Raw genomic sequence first — 26,429 nt, 5'->3', positions numbered from 1 at the left:
ATCCGTCCCTTTCATTGTGGCAAAAGGAGTGTGAAACTCATTGTGATCCCTGGATCCTGTGTAGCTGAAGAAGACCTTAGCTGCACAACCTCCCCCCTCCTTCTCTTCCCCCTCCTTTTCCCAACACCCTCGATCTTCTCTCCCAAGCTGCACTCCATTTGGGAGAAACTACAGTAAGTTTAATGCATGCTGGGGCAGAGTTGCAGATGATGCTTGCTTCACTGTGTCACCTGTTATGCATGTTGTGTATGAGCTTAGAAGCTGTTGACTATTGGGTGACACTTGTTAGAAATGTTCTTAGCAGGCACTCTTAACCTATATATATATAATGCATTTGTTGTGATGAGCCCTTTAAACACATATCTGTATTTCTGCTGCATTTGTATTTTAGCATTAACGCAGGCTGTCGGCCATAGAAGAACTATTCCTATTGCAAAGAAAATCGTCGGGTTAATATGAAGCAGGCACTTAATAGATAGGATACAATAAGGAGAGCTACGCTGAATGTAAATTAACTGCATTTAATCCAGGGCTGTGCAAACAGCAGCCTTCCCCTTCAACTCCCAGCATGCTCAGACAACCGAACGCTGCTGTAAGGGGGGTAGAAGTTGTAGTTTCACAACAGCTGGAGAGCTGTAGGTTTGCTATTCCAATTCCCATTGAAAAATGATTTAAATTAATGTTCCAACCTTAACTGCCAGTGCTTTTGTGAGAGCTAAGCATTAAAAATATATTTGTCGTGGCCCCTCTGTAGGCGAATGGGCTCACAACGGAGTGGCAGCAAACGCATCTATATTAAATAAGGTTGCAGGGTTTGACCTACGGCAATTAAAACCTCAGGCAATAACAGCTGATACTATTTACTGCTTGCACGTTAATTCTGACACTGTGTGGATGTCTCCACTCAAACTGGGCTACAAGAGTAAAAGTGCTCTTTATATTATTAAATGTGCAGGTCTCTCTTTTTTTTTTTTTTTGTTCGATCGTTCAATTGAATTTTGTTTCTGAAGTTTACCCTCCACCCAAGCAGAGTGCAGCGTTCCTGTGTGGGGTTAAAGCACTTGCACATTCCCACAGCCATGCATTGTATGGCGGTTGCCTGAGCGACTTTTAGCAATTGATAATGATGAGGGGCAGGGAGAGACGTTGGTTTGATAGACAGCATTGTATCCTTGGACACAATTTTGTCATTTACTAGGACTCCGGGCAGAAAAGAGTTGTTTCAGAGAGACGGCGTGTAATTATGGATAGAATCTCTGGAGGTATAGGACTGTGCTGCAGTTCCGACACATTATCTCTGCTGCTAAAGTGCTAATACTTTCACAATTAAAAGTGCTATTGCTGGAGGCTTAATGTGACCTTTGTGGCAGCAGCATCTACCCTGTGCATGCCAAGGGACGCTTTTTCTCTTGGAGGGAGAGAGGAAACATTATGACTGGTGAAGGTGCATTTGCAGTGAGGGTACCAGAGGGGTTAAGGCAGAAATTCAACTGGAACGGACAAATACCAATAAAGAATTACGTGCAGGCCTAATTAACAGTAAAAAGAGCAAGCAGGCAAAAGGCATGAAGAATAAATGCAGACAACGCAGGTTTTCCCCTCGCATTGCTCTGCAGTACCACTGGCTTCTGAAAGAAAAGCTTCATTTGTTAATACAAAGGCAACGAAATGCAGGTTTGTGGTGATTGGCGCCAGTGCCTAGGACCGAGGCTGTCTGAAATACTGGAATGCTGCTTAGAAGTGAACTCAAAGCTCTTCCCCTGCCTCAGCTACACAGACTGGAGATCAGTGAAACGATTGTTTTCTGACCGGATGGACTGGGGGTGGCAGGGACAAATAAATGATCACCCCCCCCTTCCACTAATCTCAGTTGATGTGTTTGTGACTTCTTTATTGGAGGATTTGAACAGATTGAGTAAACCTCACACAGGGAATTGCAGGGAATATAGCTTGAAGCCTTACCCAGCAGGGAGGAATAGCACTGTTATGACCTAGGCTAGGAATTGTGTAATTGATTAAATGTACAATCAAGTGAATACAAGTGACCATCCACGATATACTAAATATTTACTTGCTGGAAAGGTTGATCACTTTGCTTAAGTTCAAGTTAGTTGCACGCGGGAATCTGCATCCCTCAGCACCTCAGATGGTGGGGAACTGCAACTCTCAGAATCCCTCAACTAGCTCAGATTGCTACTGGGGATCGCAATTCTTGAACATCTGTAGCAGCGAAGGTTGCCTGTCCCTCGTGTAATGTGTGATGAGCTGTTGTTAACACTGACATTCTCATAAAATACTCCTTTGTACAAATAAACAACATTCTCCAGTTTGATATTCATCAAACCAAACCGCATTCTGTATCATGAGATTGTCTTGGTAGTATTGAACTCTCTAAAATAAACACACCAAATGATGCCAGATCAGCCACACACGGACAACTGGACTGCTGTTCTTATGAACCCCAGTCTGACCACAGGTGCCATGCAGGTTTTTGGATAAAATCATCAGTTTATAATAATCCATCTGAAAATACGTTTAGCAAGGGCCTTAATAAAGAAGTGAATTCTACTTTGCATTTGCTGCTTATACTTAACCTTGTCTTCTTTATAAACACTTGGGGAAGGCTGAGTGTGTTGCCCTCTGTGAGAGGGAAAGAGTAGTTCTCCAACAGCAAGGTGGTACGTCTATCTCATATAGATTATTAAACCCGGATGCATTTTAGTAAACTGCATTTGAATTCTCATATCACAACAGCTACAAGAGGTACAATATTTACTGCACATTACAGATTTATGGCATTTACTAAATTTAAGGACTAGAGTATAGACTAGAGTGGAGAGTATAATTCTTGTGATTTCTTTCCAATTGTGCTTAAAAGAGTTGGGATTGCATCACTTAAGTTGCTTGGTGGCAATCTTAGGTCTGTGTAACTTTCTTAAGGCCCAAATATGATCTATTGTGGGAACCTTGGTTCTACCACCACCAGTAAGGTGGTGTTAGTTCTAGGGTTCCCCAGTAGGGCCAATTGCATCTATATATAAGTGTGCTCACTTTATGGTAGGCCAACAAGAAAGTAAAACAATACGGTAATATGAAGGAGTAATTTAAGAACGGCAAACGTAGCTATGACACATTTTAATTATGAAATGTCTTTATTTATTTATTTATTAAAGTTTGAGCTGTTTTTCTTTGAGTTTTCTAGGTTATTTTTTGGACAAAACCCACATTTTGAGGTTAAATTGTATTATACCCTGACTCCCTGGACATCTCTTGAATCTGAAAATACACCATATAAAACCTGTCGAGTCACGTAGAAGTCAATGGCAGAGGACCCTTGAACCATTTGAAGATGTTAATAGCCTGCATGATGTTCAAGTTTTTCATAAGGGTTTTCCCCTAAAACTTGATCAATGTAAGCAATTTAAGTTTTTTCGGCGCAAACTTGATTGATTCAAGTTTTCGGGATTTCATAGAATCGAGTTTTTTCTATTCAAGGTTTTTCTTAAATAAGAAATCATTCGAATTGTGAGTTCATTCAAGGTATAAAAAAATTTGACCTTTGTTAAATAACACGCTTAATGAAAACTGGATCTCTTACATTTCACACCAGCATTTAAATGTATTTATTATTATTATTTATGTCTGGTGATGGCATGCTAGGAAAGAAATAAGCATGACATAGGAAACACAGCTGAATTTCAATCCATCTCATCAGCTTAAATAAAGAGCTTCTGACTGTGGGTCTTGGTGCTGGTTTCAATCACCAGACCACAACTGTGCTAGACTAATTGTACTTTTCTAAACAGTAGAGACTCAAACTAATTATTACATGTTGTTGTTATTAGTAATAATAATAATCATCATCATAATAATAATAATAATAATAATAATAATAATAATCTTCATAATCATTTCTTATAGAATTAAACTTAATATATGTCTACTATATTTTCCTTTCAGCATTCAGCCTCATTATTTCCTCTTTCCCCCATTTACTACGTTTACCCAAAGAATGTTTTGTCCCCCTTTTCACTGACTGAATAGCCATTCCTTTTCTGCCTGTGCTTTGGAACAGTTTATTGTGTTCTTGGCCATTCAGCTTGGCTTTGTGTGATCCTTTCTTTCTCTTTATGCTCTTTTTATTCCTATAGCTGGGCTGGCCTTTCTTCAGTTTTGTCAGTCTTTATATATATATATAAAGTTTTGTCTGTTTATAACCGTATCTATATATCTAAATAAAGGTAGTTCACATTATCCATGTTTCATAAGGTGCTTTAACTGCAAAAGTACCAAGCAAATCATGTTTAATTTTTTGAAGGTTTTGATTAATTACCTAAAAGTAATTGTAATTATTGATTTTTTTTTCTTAACTAGGATGCGATTATTCATCCTAACTCAATTTCTTTTCTGTAAATATGACAGAAGATAAAATTAAATCAATGAGTTCAAAAACGCATCTAGGTATGGGGAGCAATTCATATAAATCTACATTATAATAGGTTAAATAAATCTGTTCATTCATGCAGTGTATATCCAGCTGTTCACTCTAGATAATGTTCTTGTGAATTCAGTTTCCTTCATTACAGAAAGCTGCTACTGTCCTCCTACATTAAGGCTATTACTTTAAAGAGCAGCAGGTTATTACTTACATATTTTAATATTTATAGTGCAAAAGAAAACTATCCACATGTGTTAATTAGGGAAAACAAGGCATGTATATCTCTCTAAATATATATTGTATATAAATTAAAATATTCTTTCACAAAAGTAAATTTGAACTTGAGTCATAGACTTCCTTTATATTACCTTTGGCTGGAACAATATATATATATATATATATATATATATAATATATATATATATAATCTTTTGACATGTCATCATTTATAACAAAAACATATTTAGAATGTAGCAACCCTCTGTTTTTTTTTAACTGGCAGGAAGATGCTGGGATTTTCAGGGTCATATTAGGGAAGGGTCCAGGTATACTACATTGCAAAGGTCTTTTTTTTATTGATGGCCTTGATGATTGAAAAAATAGTAATATGATGAACACTTTTCATTTTATTATTGTTACTTTTCTGACATTGAGACTCTGCTGTAAACAGCGCCGATTCGTACCTTAGGGCCGCCTGAGGCAGCTCCTGCAATGCCGCCCCCCCTCGCCGACTTACCTGTCGGGAGGGGAGGCAGGAACACTAATGCGGAGAGCACAATTGCGCTCTCTCGTATTCGTAAAGCCGAATTTCCGGTTTAAAAACCGGAAATTCGGCTCTTAAAGGTGCAGGAGCGGCTTTTTGCCGCCCCTGGAAACCGCTCCGGCGTTGCACCTGAGGCGAGCGTCTCAGCTCGCCTCATTGGCGCCGCACCCCTGGCTGTAAACATTATCAACACTACTTAATTTCAATGAGCATTTTAAAACTTGTGATTCAATCTTACTACTAGAGAAAAAATATAAATATTAGCAGTTATTCTACATACTGCCTCTAGGTGGAGCATGCAGTGAAAATGAATAACAAGAACAGCTCTCTGCTAAATTCCTTGGAATATGTCATTGCTGCAAAGGTTATAGAAACAGGGTTTGTGCTACTGCCACATCATAGCAAATAACTATGGTACCACTCAATGAATGAATATTAGATCAAAAATACAAAATAAAGTAAAGAATAAAGGAGAAAACACTCACAGTTAACCTCAGTCCCAAGGTGCAAAATCAAAAATACTGTGTCCAAAAGGAACTTGAGGGTCTCCAAAAATAAGAAAACAAATGTAAAAAGTAGAAAAATGTATTAGGACATGAGACCTAACGCGTTTCGTGCCTATTGGGGCACTTACTCATACGAATTCGATTAGAAGTAAAATAGTTTGAATATTCGACCATTCGATAATCGAAGTACTGTCTCTTTAAAAAACCTCGACTTCAATACTTCGCCATATTAAACCTGCCGAAGTGCTTTGTTAGCCTATGGGGACCTTCTATTTTTCTAAGTTTTTTGAAGTCGAAGTAAAATCGTTCGATCGTACGATAAAATCGTTCGAATCCTTCAATCGAACGATTTTACTTCGACCGCAGAATACCCAAATTCGATCAAAAACGTTCGAATTCGATATTCAAGTATTTCAATTCGATGGTCGAATTTCGAAGTATCTTTTACTTAAAATTCAACCCTTGATAAATCTGCCCCTTAATCTGTGTGGTACACACAGATGTGCTAGTATGTTAAGTACTCAATCTAATAGGTTTTGTTGGTGTTTGGGTATAAGGGGATGTAAATGTAGAAGGTTTACTGAAGTACTGTATTCACATTATTAACGTCATTCACTAAAAACATTGTTCTACTGTTTGAATCAACTATGGAATACAGGCATGGGACCTATCATCCGGAAACCTGTTATCCAGAAAGCTCAGAATTACCGAGAGGTTTTCTCCCATAGACTCCATTTTATTCAAAAATGATTTCCTTTTTCTCTGTAATAATAAAACAGTAGCTTGTCCTTGATCCAAACTAAGATATAATTAATCCTTATTGGAAGCAAACCCAGCCTATTGGATTTATTTCATGTTTACATGATTTTCTCGTAGACTTAAGGTATGAAAATCTAAATTACAGAAAGATCCGTTATCCGGAACATCCCAGGTCCCCAGCATTCTGGATAACAGGTCCCATGCCTGTATTTGTAATCTTACAAAATGATAGCATTCCTTGTTGAATTAATAATTACCTCCAGTCCTTATTGTCCCCCTTGCCCCACCACCTTACCTCCCTCCATCCCCTCTATAGCAAAAGTGGTAAATGCTTTCATTCCTGCTTGCTGCATTGGCTCCTGTGAGACATAAACAGGTTTATATGTCTTAGAGGAGAGCTGACTAGAGGAGCAAAGCTTACACTGCAGATAATTTACACCCACACATTACGTGCATTATGTAACATACACGCTCAGGGAATAGACAAACATACATTCCTTCTAAGGTAGCTAGATGAGTAGGAGGGAAATAAGTAGAACTCATGAAAAAATATTAAGTTACGTGCTTTGTAAGTGCTCCTCTGTGCAGCACTGTAGTGAGACATAAAACATAGTAGTTGTGAATAATAAAACAAAATATGACCATGGTTTACTTCTAGTAGCTCTTATAAAACCTAATAATCCAAAGTCGTTTTGTATCAAAGTGTTGTTTGCTAGTAACACAGCAGAAATAGAGGCTTACTATAGAGGTGACTAACCATGGTACAAAGGGAAGCAGGATGATGTACTCCTCCATTTAATGTCACCTAGGAACAGACCCATACATTTTAAAATAAATGTTTTCATGCCCTGTGTATTGGCAGATCATTCCACACATACACACACTTATCATTGTGTTTGAACAGTGGTTTCCGGACTTTAGACTTTCGACCCATTATTTGGTAAGTAGTTAAAACATGAAAAACATGGCTTTACTAAGATACAAATTAACCATTCATAATTTGTTCTATTTCTATAAATCTGTAACACAACATATACATTTTCAGTTCACCTCTTATTTTAAATGAAATATCCTCTTGGGCCTCCTGCATATAGTCTATTGTTTAGGAGCTTCTGCCTTAGGACAGGGTTATATTTAGGTCCATTGCCACCATAGGCACCAGAACTTACAGTGCCCCCCCAACATGGACAATGTGCACAATAACGTCACTTCTGGATTTAACTACAATGGGCCCTATACCCCGCAGCTCTGCCGCTGGATTTAAAGTTTTTTAACCTGCGGTGGATTTTAAAAAAATGTATTTTAAATTTCTTCCCAAGCATATAGGCAACCGAAAAAGTACCAAAAGCTGTTGCCCTAGGTTCATGCCCTCTGGTGCCTATATATAAATAGGGGTATGCCTCAGAGTGAATAGAGTTATACTAGTGGAGGCCTATTTATCAAAGAGCGGATTTTGAAAAGTTTTAGAGTTTTTTTTTAAGCCAAGACTAAACTCACAAACTCTAAATCTACTAATGCCATGACATTTATAAAAAGAGCTAAACAAAAAACTTAAAATAATATCTCTAAAACCTCTTTTAGACATAAATCAAAATAAAAATCAATTTTAGAGCATTTTTTTTAAAAAAAATAGCAAAACCACACATTTTTAGAGATTTGTGGAAAAAAATTGAAATTCAATTGTTAGTAAATGGGCCCCATACTGTTACACTAGTACACAGGGTGTTTGCTTGAGTGAGTAGCAAGAGTGAGTACCTCAAATTTTTCATGATTTTTCAAGATTTATTTTACCCCGTTGTTGCAAAAAGCCTGAATCAGAAAATCCGACATCTCAAAGCTGCTGAGGTCATATACTGTATAGGTCAGTGGGAGATGTCCCTATCCCAATAGGAAGTATATTGGTCTGCACTAGGTTTAGTCCGCTAATCTGATAAATTCTGGGTTTTTGGGCAAAAGCGCGAAAGAATTTCGCAATGCAGGAGGAAAGTCTGAAAATTGGGGATGAGAGTTTGATCAAGCTTTTTTTATTGAAACAATGAGATGAATTGAGATTTTAGTAAATAACCCCCTAAGTGTACAAATATGACAAATTAAAGTGGCCACTTATTCAGAGCTGTACATTGGGTTTATGATATGAAGCTTTCTGTTTTCTATTCTTTGTTTTTCTGTTTGCAGCAATACAACAAAATCTGTTGATTCTTCTTTTATTTGAAAGGATAACTTTCTCTCTGTGGGGAGCTGCATGTACTTAGAATATAAAAAACACATTCAAGCAATATGAATTGTCTATGTGCATAACACACCACAAGTACAGAAAAAAGAAATAAATAAAACCAGAGAACTGTCTGGGGAGGTGAGACTGCAAGACAGAATAAGTGTTAGAACTCTCAGGGATTTGAACCCTGGCCTGTGTGGTGGTCAATTCAATTTATGTATTTTCTGCTGAGCTAAGGAGGCATTTAGAGTTCACAGTCCCTGACTGTTCATATAGATTGCTGCTGCCTCTGCTATTCTCTTTGTCTACACCTCTAATATCATTAAAGGGGAACTACAGTCTAAAATAGAATAATGCTAGAAATGCTGTATTTTGTATACTAAATATAAAAATGAACTTACTTCACCAGAAGCCTAATGAAATAAATGATTTATGCTTTCAAAGTTGGCAACAGGGGGCTGTAATCTTGTAACTTTGTTTAACTTCTTTGCAACACCAAGACTGTGCACATGCTCAGTGTGGTCTGGGCTTCAGTTGGGAGGTTAAGCTTAGGGATCATCATTAATTATCAAAACAGCACAAGTCAAATAATATCTGCACTGGGTTTGCAGATGCAAATCTCTACACGGTTGCCGGCTGCTTTACTGGGAAACAAACAAAGCTATTTCAGGGTGATAGGCTGCAAAAAAATCGTCAACTTTTTTTAGGGTACCCGGCTTCCCCCTACATTTCCTTATATATGGCACATAAACTATACACTGGGCATATGTGTAGGGCAATATAACATATATAACAACTATATTTCTTTTATTAAGGTTCCCTGGGCTTGTGTAGTGTAATGTATGAGCTGCAACATATACGTCCATTGGAATTTAACTTCCCGCTGTATGCAAATTAGCCAATGCTAGAGCAACTTCACTTTGCTTGTCGAATTAACGCTAGCGAAACTTTGCCATCGTTCAGCGCCCTGGATGCAACTTTGCATGTAATCTTGTCATCAAGGCCCTACATAAGCCAGAGCCTTCCTGACAGCTATTGCTGGATCATTGCTTCATGTCCTTGTTCTAGCCCCTTATGTCTGTGTTACTGGTTTATCTTGTGCCTGCTTGTTCTTCAGTCCTGTTAGTCCCTTGTTCCAGCTACCCGTCCTTTATCTGACTTCCTGGTTTTGACCCTTGGTCTGTTCCACAGACTTATATTGCCTGCTGCCCGCCCAAGACCTCTCGCCTTTTTACACAGACTTCCTTCAGCTTGCAGCCTGCCCCCCAACCTCTGGTTTGTTATACACAATTATCTTCAAATTGTATTTTCTATTCTCATTTGTCTTCTGCTTCTTCAGTGTCTGCTTCCTATTAAACCACGTTCTGAGCATATTTCTGTATTCTGGTTCTTCTAACACTAAACATGACGTCACTATGTTACTAGGCTCTTAGGCTGCCACCTGCCAGCCACTCACCTGTGGTCCAGCACGACAATAAGGCTGAAACAAGGTATATCAGTTATAACTCCATAACTATCTGTTGCCTACTCATTGAAAGGCAGCTCTATGGTTGGAGAGGTTGGTAGGAAGAACCCACTGCTGACAGAAAGTCCAACTGGAGTTTGTAAAAACAACCTTAACAGCAGGGTCCAACTGGCCTGCTAGGGTTCTGGCCCCTTTATTATCTGTTTCAGGTGCTCCCTATGCTTTCATTTATTCCTAGCAGTATTCCTATGTTTCTTCCAAAATTAAAACTGTGAAATTCTCAGGGAGTTCTCTGATTTTACACCATGTTTCTTCAAAAAGAAATGTTTTATTTTACACAAGGTATCGTACATGAAGAAACCCCATGTAATAACTATAGGATAGCGTTAGTTTAGGACTCTGATGGGGTCAGAGAAAAAAAAAGAAACCAAATTTAAAACCATAGATGAGAAGGAGAATCCAGGTAACTGCGCTTTCTGCACTAGCAGAGCCAAATTTCCGGTTAAAAACTGGAAATTCGGCTCTTAAAGTTACAGGAGGTGGCTTTTTGCCGCCCCTTGTAACTGGCCATTCCCTGCTCACCTTGCCTCATGGCAGGAATGGCCCTGAGTGCAAGTGCAAAAAATTGCCATGTTTTTGCTCTTTGCACACAGTGTGGTATTATTGAAGAATGATGCTGCAATTTGCTTCTCGTGCCCCTTAGAGCTCTAGGAGAGCTACATAGGTGACCTATCAGGTAACTCCAACTCTGCAATTGTGACCTGGGCCTGCATTAAAGGGATTATGTCATGATTTTTATGATTTCAGTGCAGAATTCTGCTGGAGCAGCACTTTTAACCAATGTAGTTTGAAAAAAACATGTTTTCCCATGACAGTATCCCTTTAAGGAAAGTTTACAGTGACCTTGTTTGAGGTTGCTGGTGTCCATTCTGAGTAGGGTTCACTCATTAGAGTTACACAAAAAGACTTATTCACTTTAATGTTTTGCTGTGTTATAAAACTGGAGTGCAATGAATATGAAAGCACATTTAACATGCCTACTGAGCAATATTTGTTTTCAAATATAACCAAATGAGATTTTAATTAAACTTAGTGGTTTTGTCTTAACATTCATATAATTAGATAGAAGGCAATTTTGTTGAGACAATGCAAATACAGTTTGCAACTATATATATTGCTGTATAAATAGGTCATAGCATTATATTTAGTACACCAGAAGGCCAGTGTTATGGAGTTCCAATGACTACCTATAGTAAGGACTAAAGAAAGTCATTTTACCCACTGGGACACTGTGAATAGTTTGGAAATTTATATCTAGTGTCGTTTTGATCAATGAACTCTCATTGCTCAAAGTGTGGAATTGTACAGTGGAAAACTAAAAACATCCTGGGGTATGTGGGGATTAACCCTAATAGGTCTTCCTACAAATAACAGCACAGAGATCAAGGTTGGTTTATCAAAGGCTATACATTTAATCTCTTTGAAAACCTCAAAGTCCCAAGTAAAAATACTACATAGAGATCTGTTATCAGAAAACCTGTTATCCAGAAAGCCCCGAATTATGGAAAGGCTGTCTCCCATAGGCTCCATTTTATCCAGATAATCCAAAATTGTAAAAAGTATTTCCTTTTTCTTTGTAATAATAAAACCATATCATGTATTGTCCCAAACTAAGATAAAACTAAAAACCAGCCTTTTGGGTTTATTTAATGGTTGCATGATTTTCTAGGTCGATTTACGGTATGAAGATGCAAATTATAGAAATTTCCATTATCCAGAAAACCCTAGGTCCTAAGCATTTTGGATAACAGGTCCCATACCTGTACTAAGTCACTAGGAATGGCATTGTTTAATGAAGTGCGAGGAGTTAAATACAATCTGCATAGTCAGTATGGCTTGGAGAGGGCTCATCCTTCCTTGATAGTGTAATTACTTTTTTATATAATGCCAACATATTCCATAGCATTTTTTAGAGATTATACATCATTCACAACAGTCCATACCCCAGTGGAGTTTACTATTAGTGATGGGCGAATTTATTCGCCAGGCGTAAATTCGTGGCAATTCCCAAAAAATTCCCAAATTGCATTTTCGCCAGTGCAACAAAAAACGGACGCCGGCATTAAAAATGGACACCGGCGTCAAAAACAAGATGCCTTCGATGTTTTGAGAATTTTTCGCCATTTCTCAAACTTCGCGTGGAATCTATCTATCATGTATCATCGTCTATCTATATCTATCTACTGTATCTATCTATCTATCTATCTGTCTGTCTGTCTGTCTGTCTATTATCTATCTATCTATCTATCTATCTATCTATCTATCTATCTATCTATCTATCTGTCTGTCTGTCTATTATCTATCTATCTGTCTGTCTGTCTATTATCTATCTATCTATCTATCTATCTATTATCTATCTAATTGTCTCTATTTATCTATCATCTATCTGTCCATACTGTATGTCTACATAAAGGGTTTAAATAACAAATAGGTCACCATTGGGGAAGAACATGTGGTAGACCATTCCCATCAGTGGGTAGCATTGACTGATCACCCACCTGTTTAAGAGCATGTTGCTATTGGTTAATGCACCTGGGCAAATGTTATGCCTTTTATTACCTATGGTGTAATATTTTTAATATAACCTAAATTTCCAGAAGCAAATATCTGCTTCCATGATAACTTTAACTTTTCCAATAGCAAAAAAATCAACTGAACTCTTTTTGAGTTTAATTATTTAATAATAATTTCTTCAAATTGTACTGTTGTACTACCTCTAAAAGAATTAAGAATTCCACTAAAATTGCTGGTCAGGGTGTTCAGATGACGTAAGTCTAAAGCTGTCTTATAAACCCTACTGGCCAGTGTTTTTAACTCCTATATAATTTTCTGTATTTTTCAAAGATAAAACAATATCATTTAAACTCTTTTAGTGGTATCATTATATCAGCACATTTGATGATGCATAACTACACAGCTACATAACTTGATACAGCCTATCAGTTTTATGCAGAAACAGAATGCATCATATTGCCACCCTCCTAATGTACTTGAATGTTCCGCCAGAAAAACATGGCATTTCAGTCTGCAAGAATCTGTTAAGTGCTCTGTCTTATTTCCACAGTGCAATATGACATCTGTTACCAGCACAAATGGCTGGAGTATACTTGTTTGTTCTACTGTTGATACTATAGTTCATTAATTTAACAATCTTGGGGGGAAAAGTTCTTGTCCAACTTTCTATATTGCTAAGTTGGAAGCCACAATGTAAGAAATAAATGGTATGCTAATGGTAATTCACTAAAGCAGGTGTAAGCCGTTTATAAGTCACAATGCTTCTCATAGCTTTGGCAGGAATATTGTGCTATGATTTAATAATTATGCTTCATGGATACTACCCACATTTGCAGGTCATTTGAGTGATGGTGAATATAAGCTTTTTGTTTTGTTTGCAAGGTTTATATTAAAGATTAACAACTGTATGTAACCTACAAAAGTAAATTGAAGATTATATTTGATAGCTGCACAGTTATTCATTTAAAAGTAATATTTTTAGGACATGAAAATATATGTACTGTATTCAAGGCAGACCAAAAACCCTAAATTGTATCCCAGCTCTTGTCAGATTGTGATACAAAGTCCTGGCACCAGCCTACATTGTACAGGGTTATTTATTTGATACTAGGCAAATTTGCACCTGGAAAATAATCAATTGCAACGATATTGTCACAGCTTATTGGTAGGAATGTTTGCCAGGAGGACGGGGGACATATCGCCTAGGAAAAAGCACAGGGGGCTGATGCTGTGAGGTTTCTTTGGGCACACAGGCCCTTCTTACTTGCCCAACTGATGCTACTGCAGAAGACCTATGTTGGCTGACACAGCCTGTTTTTCCAGATGCTCTGGGGGACCAGGCTGAACCCTGTAAAAAGATGGATTACTTACCTGTGGACCTGAGGGAGGGTTCGACATTTAGTGCCCATTTTGTGCCCACCATTTTCCTAAAGGTTCACTTTGGGCAAATGGGTCAAAGAACTGATGTTCCATGGGAAAGCCGTGTCAGGGCCTGTGTATTCTAATTTATAGGTGACTGGTTACAGGGCCACAGGGTGAAGCAGGTGCGGGTGCGACATAGTCATCTTCCATCATACTTTGTCCTTGCGCTGAGAAACATTTGAGGAGATGGGATATCAGAGTAGATGATCTTGGTACAACTTCCAGGCATGCTATTTATATGAGGGTGCTAGAGGTCTACTTTACTTGAAGGACTGTATTGGGGACACTCTGGTCAGGAGCCAGGAGCTTGCACATCCTCAATAGCAAAAGGCTGCCTCTTAAGCTATTTGACCTATCCTGGCTCTGCCTTCAGGGAAAGCTCTTTGTTACGGGAAATGTCAAGCATTTGTCGGTGGTCGACTGAAACTGCCCCTGGGGGTGTGGTGTGGAGGAGACCTAGGAGCAATTTCTGCAGCATTGTCCCTTGGCTAAGATGGTGGGTGTTAGGTATTGATTGTGAACCAAATTAGCAAATGGCTACCTTGCCGTACTGGTAAATACCAGTTCTATGGCTTGTTAAAGATTCGAACCCACGGTTCATTCCTCCAATTCCAACGCCTTCACCCTCATAGTACACCTACTAGGATTAACCAATCACTTGGTTAAACTGTTGCTCAGCACCACTCGTAATAACTCTCCCTTTACCCGGTCAATCAGCGTCCTGTTTCCAGCTGTCTTTTTTAAAACATTTTTTTTGGACATCCATTTTAAATGCTCATTAAAGGTTATGTTTTAATTTTAATACTTCTAATTAATTCGGAGTTTATGTATGGGAACGTGCAATTGTGAGGGCCAGCTCTTTCATTTTCTCTCTTTTTTTTTATAATACACAAGAGCCATGAATATCCTGTAAATGATATCCTTATAAACAGTGCTTAGTGATGTCATTGGTTATAACAGGAGCTTAGTGATGTCATTTCTGTCACATGACACATGCCTCTCATCTTATCGGTAGAATTGCTGCTGTGGCCAATGGAGCATAGCTGTTAATTATGCTACCATTGTCCTTACAGTGAATTATATTTCTGTTTTGCACAAAACAAAAACTGTGGTACCGTGTTAACCAGTAGCAAAAATAACAAATACAAAATTAAATACATAAAGTATTGTAGAAGTGATACCTATATTGGCTAACAATAAAAATACATTGCAAGCTTTCGGAGCACCAAGGCCCCTTCATCAGGCAAAATACAAATAAAGCTGGTAATGCACAACATATATACTGTTAGATCATAGAAAATGATGCATGGGCAATAAATTAGGAAGTTACAGGTAGAGATAATGTGTAAAGATAATAAAAGTAATTAGGGTGGGTTGTAAATAGTCCAGTGGTCTGGAGTCAGTCAGGTCACATATTGTGACATGAAACCTGACCCTAAATTAAGGCCCTGTCTTAATGTGTTAAATAACTCCATTCATTTGAATCCACAGATCTTCCTGTCCCGTTTAGTTTTAAAGATCTCTTTAGCAACCTATTCATGTGTCAATTACAGTTATCACACATAACTGTAAAGGCAACAATTATGGTTTAAATCAAACTAAAACAACCACAGGCTAAAGCATTATTTTATAAATATATTTTAAATCGTCTGAAAACCATTAGATTTTAACATAAAATAAATATTCTTTAATGTACCCTATATATATATATATATATATATATATATATATATATATATATATATATATATATATATATATATATATATATATATATATATAATTAGGAAACAAATTAGAATAATCCAGTATCTGGAATGATATACTGTATCTTGTTGCCAACTGCCTAGGCCATCTAGCAATATCCCTTGCTACACCCAAGGGCTAAGAGGAATTGGAAAACCTTTGTTAAGAGTTGTGTTCAAAGAGTAAAGAATGATTTTACCATGCAGGTAGTTAGGATCAGATCCAGGGTCAAGGGCAGGCAGCAAACATCATCACTTGATAACAGGCAAATATCAAGGCAGGCAGTGAATAGAAATGTTCTACTGAGGCTTAGAATACACCAAGGTCAGTAACCAATCAGACAAAAATGGCACCTAGGAACACTGCATAAGCAGAGACCTACATTTGGATGGATGTCATGTGGATGCTCCAAGGTGATGCTCCATTAAACAGTTTTACATCTGTATATTGACTTTAAGCAATGTGATTTTATAGCATTCAAATTGTATAGAACTAATGAAAGCCTTTATGGCTGATTTAATATTTCAATAATTTTATAGAAAATAATGACATTTCAAACTGAATTACTTAAAGGGGGGTGGTATCACTATTTAGTAATTTTTTTATGATATAAAATGGCTAATTCTAAGCACTTTTTCAATTGGTCTTTATTATTTATTTTTTTATAGTTTTTGAAATATTTGCCTTCGTCTGACTCTTTCCAGCTTTCAAGGGGGGGGGGATTAAACAACAAAAACTGGAAGAACTGCTGGGAATCCTCACAGAGCAGTATTTAAAAAGTGAGACCAATGTAAATGATGCTTAGAATAGGCTATACTATAACATACTAAAAGTTAACTATTAGCCAAAACAGCAGGGGGTTCCTTTCTTAGTATCAACTATTTCAGTTAATAGTGATGAGCAAAACTGCGAAAAATTTGCAAAATGTGAAAAATTTCGCTAAAATTTGTATTTTTTTGTATTGGAGTCAATAAGCATTTTTCATCATGATTTTTCTTAAACCATGTTTGTTTTTTATTATCTGCCTCACAAGTATCAAACATAAGCTTCAAATTCCCTGTTGCTCTGTTTAGCTCAAGGAACAAAAAACAAATATTTTTTGCGATTAAACCAATTAGCAAAAATTATGTTCTGCACAAACCCAATTCATTGAACTCATGTTGCACAACGGCGGTATACTGCTCCTTTAAAGCATAGGTTATATAGAAAACTGTGTTTATATATTTGTATTAGCATGCATGAGGATAATCGTATTGTTTCCCTTGACAAGGTAAATATATTATTCTCCATAGGTTGTTATGCTCTAAGTGTTAAGATGATCATTAAAAATATTGCTTAGTAAGGAGTAGCTACTGAAAGACAAATAATTTATATCTTGGAGCACCCTCTGCCTTCTTGCCAAGAAAAGCCATATACAACGTTCATAAGTTTCAACTTTTTTTGTCATAACATAGTCCGTTATATGTAAATAGAATTTCAGAATTTTCTCTACGGCTCTAGATATTTTCATTTATACTTATTTACATTCATAATTATTATTACATTTACATATTTACTTTCATACTTATCATTATTACGCTTTATATTCAATTATGGCTGATTTATAAAGCAATAGAATAGACCATATGGTTACTCATACTTCCATTTACAACTGATGTTTTGTTAGACTTTCCTTAAATGACCCCTGAAATAGTTACAATAGGAAAATATGATACATATTCATGGTTGTCTTTAAATCTGCCTCAGGGGATTAGTAGTGAATTCCTGCCCTGGGCACCAGCGGCTTAATAGATATGTAAAGCTGTGATAGAAGTCTAAATGGATGTGGGGTCTGAAGACACCTGCTTTGTACTTGTACGTGGTGTTGAGCATAGTAAACATTATTTTATTGATTTTTTTTACATGTCATTTGACCTCTTTAAGTAATGCTAGTCGAGAAAGAATTTGTTTTTATTTTTATTCATTAATTTACTTTGATTGGTAAATATATATCCAATGTAGTTGGATCATCAATACTATAATGGAAGGGAATGCATTGCTTGTAAGTAATGTTGGCAATCCTATATAATAAAGTTGAAGTGTCTCTGCGTCCAGTCCCTGTGTCTGTGGGATTGCGCTACTGCGCATGTGCCCCACGGACCGTCTCTGGCGAATTTTTTTTAGACTAGAACAATTCTGTTTTTATAAATGTTTGACTACATATGTTGTAGCGCCCGTTAATTTAACGGGCTTAATGTCTAGTTGAAAAATAATTTGGTACAGCCAAATTAAACTAGCCAAGCACCTTTATTAGATGCACCCGTTGGAGCAACAAACTATGCATTCATTAAATCATTGACCTGTAATAAGTCCCATGTCACAGAATACATGTGTACCTTAATATGAGAAGAAATACTGAAAACAGAAAAACCCATGAAACAAACAATGTTATGGCATTGGCTAAAATGTGCTTTTAGTTGACAACTAAAACTATTACAAAAAAGTCTATGTAATATAATATCCCAAAATTAAGGAACCTCGGTAAAGAAAAATGTAGTTGTATTATGTAGGTCTTGAGCTTTCATTTCTTTCCTTGTCTCTGAGATTTAAAATGTGGGTATGTCTGTGGTCATGAAGTGAATAATGCTAGAAGGCATTTTAAGAGAGTATTATTCTCACCAATTAGGGCTAATCATTTGTTTGCCTCTTATGAAACTTATGAAAGTTGTATATCTTCTGAAGATAATAAGTACTCCCATACACGAGATAAAAGATACTGCTTAGTAAGTAAATTCAGGCTTAACTTTACAGCCTGTGGATGTTGTTAAATATGATATAGTTAAGTTGGGTTGAAAAAAAGATGAAAGTCCAACCTCTCCAAATTATCCCCAGTGCAAATACTTACACACACTCACACCAAATATCAACCTACAGTATCTATACACTCATCATCTGGCAGGACTGTTCACACCATGAAGAACCACTTATGCAGCTTCAAATGAAAGTTCTGTTCCTCTAGTCCAGTGATCCCCAACCAGTAGCTCGTGAGCAACATGTTGCTCTCCAATCCCTTGGATGTTGCTCCCAGAGGCCTCAAAGCAGGAGCTTATTTTTGAATTCCAGACTTCGAGGCAAGTTTTGGTTGTATAAAAACCAGATGTACTGCCAAACAGAGCCTCAATGTAGGTTGACAATCCACATAGGGGCTATAAATAGCCAATCAGAGCCCTTATTTGGCACCCCAAGAACATTTTTCATGCTTGTGTTGCTCCCCAACTCCTTTTACTTCTGAATGTTGCTCATGGGTTCAAAAGGTTGGGGATCCCTGCTCTAGTCTAAACTGGTGGCCTCTGGTACCATGATCCTCTTAATGAGAAAAAAGGTCCCCCACTATGTGTCTATAATATCCTCAAATGTACTTGTAAAGTGTAATCATGTCCACTCACAAACATCTTTTTTGCCAGACAGAATAACCCCAATCTTGACAGTTTACCCTCATAATTTAAGTCTTCCATCCCCCTAACCAGTTTATTTGCACGTCTCTGCACTCTCTCCAGCTCATTTAAATCCCTCTTAAATACTGGAGCCCAAAACTGCACTGCATACTCCAGATGAGGCCTTTCCTAACTCTAATTTTCCACTGATCCACTTTCAGTCTGACCAGGATATAATACAATGTTTTGTCTTATAATTATTATTAGTAGTGATGGGCGAATTTGCGCCGTTTTGATTCGCCGGAAAATTCGCGAATTTCCCACGAAATTTGCAAAACGGTGAAAAATTCACAAAACGGTTCCAGCGTCTCGTTTTTGAAGCCGGCGTCTGTTTTGGCGAAAATTTATTTTGACGCTGGCGAATTTTTTTGGGCGAATTTTCGCAGGCGTTTCGTGAATTTATTCGCTGGTGGCGAATCGGGCAAATTCGCTGCGAATTCGCGCCAGGCAAATAAATTCGCCCATCACTAATTATTAGCATGTATTTATAAAACGATAACATATTCCACAACTGTGTACAATAAATGGTTGAATACATTAAACATACAGGACAATAACCAAGGTAACCGAAGGTCATGCACAAAAAAACTTGCAATCTAAAAGGATAAGGGGTTGTGACACAAGTTGAATTATGATTACTTATAGCTATATATGTTAATGAATAAAAATCCCCAAAATCCCAAAATTGATATAAACTGCTGCACCTTTGACATTTTTGGGATCAGACATAGCTGACGTTAGGGCTCATTTACAAACTCAAGTGCAATATGCAAAAATATTTTTAACCATAATGGAGCATTTGCCCTAGAATTCCAGAATAATAGTATACACTTTGAATTGAACACTATACCAATGCAGAAGCATATAAGCATCCACCTTGCTAAAATGTGCTTAAGAAGCATTAGCATTTTTCTGGCATACTTTGTGTGCAAGCATTGTTAAACATGGCATAAGCATGCAATTCATTAGGCAAATGTTTTGTTTGCAGGTGCAATATGCAAAGAGTGCCCTAGAAGTAACCCATCCTGAAGGTAAGTGTTCATTTAAGGACATCTTTGTGTCCATATGCCAGGTACCTTGCATATTGCACCTTATTTACCAAAGTACAATAAAATGACATTCTGACACAAGTATACAGGTACATGCACTGATACAAGGATATCTTTGCATTGTGTTCTTCATGCATTTGTATACTTTCCAATTGTGCTTTTGTTAAATGAGACATATTATTGGCTACTTTAGATGCTCTAAACATCCATTATGTTAGAGAAGCTTTTAATGCACAACTATTCAGATCAGGAAAATATGAATCTAATGAAAGTCAAAGAACAGTTTAACGCCACCCTATGAACACTATTTGAATCAAAACAACAATAATGATGGATGTAATGAAATCATGTTCAAAGTAATTTCCTTTCTTTTAAGCAGTATCCTAGGGTTTTCTTCAATGGATACTTGAAGGATCGATTTCATTATAAAAATCCAAACGTTATGATTACAAACTTGTTGTTTTCCATTTATGATTTGCATAATGTTTAACCTTTAAAATAATATGTATTCAAGTAAACCAGACTTGGTCTGAACTTGTATTCATTGTTGCAATTGAACATTTTCTGTTGCTGTTCCTATTATACAAAATTTAGGGACTTAACTGCAAAAATATATATTATAAAAGTGAAATCAATTATGTAATATGTACAAGAAAAGAACCCTTTAGATTATGACTACATATTTCAATGAAATGCACAATGTTCTCAACTTGAATATGGTTGTTTCATGAAAGTTAGTCCAATAAAAGGAACCCTTTTGCTCTAGGTTCCAGAGCAAGGAGTCTGGCTAAACAGCTAAAATATGTCCACACGTGGGCTAAATACTGAGTTGACTGGTTATGCTGCAGACTAACATTGCAATAGTATTGGACAGAGAGCTGGGGAAATACAGGATTGTGAGGCCACTGCATTTCCAGGTCAGACAATAACACTTAGATCATAAAACTTTACTGAAAATTAGTCAAACTGAATGGAAAAAATGGTAGAAAAATGCATAGATGAGCCAATGTAGAGAAGGTGGTGAATAAAATGCTTCCAGTCCAGAAGTGGTCTGCAGGAACCCAAATGACCCTCAAAATGAATACTGCCAGCATATATCATTGAGCATATGTAACAGGCACTTTGAGGTGGGTAGGGTTTGATTACTTGCACTTGATCAGACAGTATAAATAGAACACATGGGACTCCTGTGGAACTTGCTCTGGTGAACAGCTGCTCTTTAAGTAAATTCTCTTTAATGGATCTTAAAGAGTGGTTAAAATACAGGAGTTGTAAACATAAACAAAAACATTTTTTGCTGCTTCTGTGTAACCATTTTCTGTAACTGGGAAATGATAGACAGCAAGGTGGAAGGTCTGTTTATATTATAACATATATGTGCAGATTGTGAACAAGAGTTCAAAAGTGCTAAACTCTGTTGTGGATGTGAGCAATTTGCCTTTTTTAGAGGATTGCATAACAGCCCTATCCAGACATTGACAGGAGTAAGAAAAAAGCGATCAGGTTTGTAAATATACTAAATCGCAGGTAGTTCAGGTACCTACTAGAAAACTCTTTTTTGTATCTTATAATAACTAATAATACCTAATTCATCTCTAGCATTTGCATGGGTGAGCATTTAGGGAATAGTGATCATAACATGGTCTCATAACATGAGACACCCATGACCACTTAGTGACATCAATGGATTGCAATGTGATGTCATTGCACAGTGTTTTGGTGAGGAAATTAAAAGACTCCAGAGACTCTGATTCAATGGCAAACATATAGCTCTACTCCTGAGTGTTCCTGGGTGCGCTATAATTCTTTATTGACAGATTCCTGGATCCTGACCTTCTTGCTTTGATTCCCGACTACACTGATTGTTCTCTGTCCTCGACTTCTTACCTGATTTGGACCTTGATCGGTTTAACCCCTTGTGAACTGCAAACTGGACTTTCATCTGCTATTCTGTACAACAGCTTCCTCCCTGGTCCCAATTCTAACCTCACAAGAGCTGCTAAGCCTTGACAAAATCACAGTAAGGCTATATTCCGATGTGATATACTAAGGATTTTTTTTTCTAAATTCGTCTGTGGAAGGTTAATATTGGTATATGCTGCAACAATGTTTTCAATTCTTGTCTTCATAACCAGGTAGGGGGAAACTGGAGAGGAAAGGTGTAGGAAAGGAAGGAGGGGAGGATGGCTGAGTGTATTTCTCTTTGTCATAGTACCTTAAACAATTGTAACATGCCCTGTCTACGACCCAATACGCGATATTCCAAACCATTTCAAACTTTTTCATTTTGTTTTTCAATAAAGTTTTGAGCTTTTCCATTTCAACTGTCCACCACAATCTGTTTTTATTACTTCTTGTAGTGTAAGGGCATACTTATCTATCTTTTGGCTATAAGGAACCCTGTGGTCAATCAAAGAAGGACAAATAAGTGCTATTGACTGTTTGTGAGTTGATTAAGCTTAAGCAGTAGGAGGCCTAGCCAGGGGTCAAATAAAATAATAGCAGTCAGAGTCTTCTCCTTGAGTGACAATATATCATCCCATAGCTGCTTGGTTATTAGACAGTTCCACCACACATTAAGTTCATCAGCATATACTCCACATTTTTTGGGGCATTGATCTGTATGAAATTATTTGTGTAGTTGTTGGGAGTGAAGTACCACTTGTAATATACTTTGTATGCATTTCCTTTATTTAGAAGAGGATTCTACTTGCAGAAGGTCTGCATATAGGGTGCTGATTTTTCCTTTTCAGAAGGAGTCTGTAAGATATTCAAATATGCATGTGTCTTGATAAGCTTGCCCTAGATTGTGTGGTAACATAATTAAGATGTTGATATCTGTAGAATTCTCAAGGAAGTATTTGCTTGTGCATATAAAATCCCATGTTAGGAATTTGCACTTTTATTTAAAAGAGAGAAGGTGGTTCTTCACAATGAGGGCAGTGAGGTTGTGGAATCCCGTAAGAGGTATTGTTGTGAGGGCAGATAATATGCTTGAACAAGCATAATATACAAGGCTGCAGTTGGAATAGATATTTTTGTAAGTTGGGCTTAATAGAGAGTTCTCCAGCCCATGGTTTCTGATGTGGGGTTGGATCAAGAGGAAGATAACTCATAATAAGCTGGAAGAACAGGAAATACAAAGCATACTGTTCTGTAGAAAACCTACAGACGTGTCTGACATAGAGATATTGTAAAATAAAATAATTACTTTGTGTGTTAAATGTGTTAAGTAAAATAAAAATAAACACAAAGCAATATATTATTACAGTTGTAACCAGTATTACGACAGATTTAAACTTAGTGTCTTTGAAGGTATTATGTTATGTGAATGTCTGAATCCGTATCTCATACCTCTACTAGAATTATTTCAGAGCTTCATAGCAAGGTCAAACAGGTGAATCAGAATCTCATGTAATACAGTAACTGTTCTATATATTTTCCTTCTACTGGAGATTGTAGGAGTGAATAAAATACACAAGATCATTTGCTCTGTCTTTGAACTGGTTGCTGCATTCATATATTATATCTGCTATTGCATCATTATAGTGTAGCATCTCCTGTGATTTAATGAGGTGTCTATGTTAAGCTAATCTTGCACATTACACAGAAATAAATAGATTCTTCCCAGATCCCTGTTTCACACAGCTACAGTTTAGACCCAAATTCCAATGATATTGCAATGTTTATCCAATGTCACAACAATCAATTAATTAGTGGTGCTTGCGAAGCAAAGCATCACTACTGTTATCTTGCAAACTTATTAGTGGTGCTTGCGAAGTATGAAAGTTTGGCGCGTAACTAGTCCCGCACCGTTTGTCCTAGACCCATGAATGAGGTGTCAAATCGTGCGGCTTAATCGGGAATGGGATGGTATGACTTTTCTAAGGGGTGGGTGGTTAATTGCCCCTTGCGGGGGCAATTAACCACCCCGAAAAGTCCCATAGATTAACATTGAGGCCAACTTTTGATGGATTCTAGCGCAGAGAGGGAATCTTGTAGAAACGTTAAATTTACCACATTTGAAGAGGTTTGCGACCTGTGTCAGATGATACCCCACATGAGGGTATAAGTTTTACCCCCGGGGCAGGAGAGGTCCCCAAATTTGCCCCATTGACTTATAATGGGGAATTTATCGAATAATTAGTTTGTCGCAGACCCATGAATGAGGTGTCAAACCGTTCAGCTTATTCGGGAATGGGGTGTTGTGACTTTTCTGTCCTATTTTGGGGACCCAAAAAAGTGAGCGGAGCCGCAAACAACCAATCAGATTTTCCCTATTGACTTCAATGAGAAAATGTAAACAGCTGTAATTCTCACAGTAATAAAGCCAAAGCTCCCAAACTTGGCACCGTGGGTCACTGGGTGACTGCAGCCAAAATTTACAAAAAGTGGGCGGAGTCTATAACAGCCAATCAAATTTCAGCCATTCAATTAAATAGGAAAATTTTAAACTGCTGCCGCTCTTAGACGGTTAATGGCAGCCTCCTCAAAGTTGGCACAGTTGGTCACTGGGGGACTGGGATTAAAATTAAGAAAAGTGGGTGGAGCCAAAACCAACCAATCAGATTTCTTTGATTGGTTTTAATGGGAAAAATTAAGAAGGCTGCCATTCTCTCAGTATTGATGTCAGGGACCTTGAATATCACAAATGTGGTCGCTGGGGGTTTCCACTTCAAGTTTAGAAAAAGTGGGCGGAGCCACCAACAACCAATCAAATTTCATTCATTGATTTTCAATAGAAAAAAATAGAAATGCTGCCATTTTTACACATTAAATGACAGCATTCCCAAACTTTGGTATGTTAGTCACTGAGTGACTGTGGTTCACAATTAGGAAAAAAAGGGGCGGGGCAACAACAGCCAATCAGATTTGGGCCTGAGTTTTGCCACGGCAAGCACCACTCACATTTTCTTCAGGAAATGTACCTCTCTAGTTCTACTTAAGACTTCTGACCGACCTACTATATTACTTGTTTGTTTTGCTGTATTAAAAAAATGTTTTTGAACTTTCTTTTTTGACCCTTATACCTTGTCTTGAGAAAGGTTTGCAAGGGTAAATATGACATGCAACAATAAAGCTACAAATGGCCTCATACTGAAAGAACCATTAATTTGTTTTCATTATTTGGCAGATGACCATATTGTATGGAGGGTATTGCCTAGGGACATACCCAGGCCAATATCTGTCAACAGAAGATGAGTCTGCAACCAGTATTTGTCAGTTGGTCTTTTAGCATATTGTTTTGCTCTGTATGAAACTCTTTCTTACATGCTATTTTATGCTTTCATCCAGTCATAATGAACGATGTATGCAACCCTTGTTGAACCAGATGGAGGACTAAACTCTCATTTTTGCTCACATATTTCTGACAGATGTCAGAATTTACTTTTCCAGTTTCCAACCACTAACTTACAACACTGCCTTGTACCAACCACTGCAATAGGCAACTTTACTTATCATAGAAGTAGAGTATTGTTTAAGTACATTTACATGCATAAAATATTTTGTAGAGCAGAAACAACTACAGTTTCCCTAATTCACTATGTTGACAAGAGTACATGTGGTTCATCTAGTATAAGGTTTGTGAATAAATAATAAATAGTTGTGAGTACACACACCCCCAATATATTTGTTACCCTACTAGGGTAAAAAGGGGCATTTTTTTTCTGCAAATATTTCCATTTTTATGTGGTTTTAGAAGCTGAGCTAGAAGTATCTGCTAATCATATCCTGCCTACAATATACTTTTGTTGTAACATATTAAGGTAGTTGTTAAACAGTGTTCGACTTTGACACAAATCTAGCCCAGATGTATTCCCCAGATATGAGCTCAGTTAGAGAATCAGCTTATAGCTCCTCTCATTAGAATACTCTTGGTATCCTTCTCAATTTTGTATATTTATTTTAATGGTGCTATAAAAGTACCCTTTGCTTAAGTAATTTCATTCAATGACATAAAATTAAAATTACTTTTCTCTCTCTGCCTTTGTTTAATTAATGTTTCACTGCCTTGTAT

At 37.2% G+C, this 26,429-nt stretch overlaps 1 long non-coding RNA gene across 1 annotated transcript in view; it reads left to right on the top strand.

The window, feature by feature from the left end:
• The first annotated feature begins 99 nt into the window (after positions 1–99).
• LOC121397028 overlaps positions 100–26,429 on the top strand; it is a 53,287-nt gene continuing 26,957 nt past the window's right edge. The window contains exon 1 of the long non-coding RNA XR_005963363.1: positions 100–173. This is a non-coding gene — a long non-coding RNA (uncharacterized LOC121397028). The remainder of the gene's footprint in view (positions 174–26,429) is intronic.

Source organism: Xenopus laevis, chromosome 8L (assembly GCF_017654675.1).
Source record: "Xenopus laevis strain J_2021 chromosome 8L, Xenopus_laevis_v10.1, whole genome shotgun sequence".
NCBI lineage: Eukaryota > Metazoa > Chordata > Amphibia > Anura > Pipidae > Xenopus > Xenopus laevis.
Note: the sequence above shows the minus strand (reverse complement) of the source record. Positions and strands in the feature narration are given on the sequence as shown.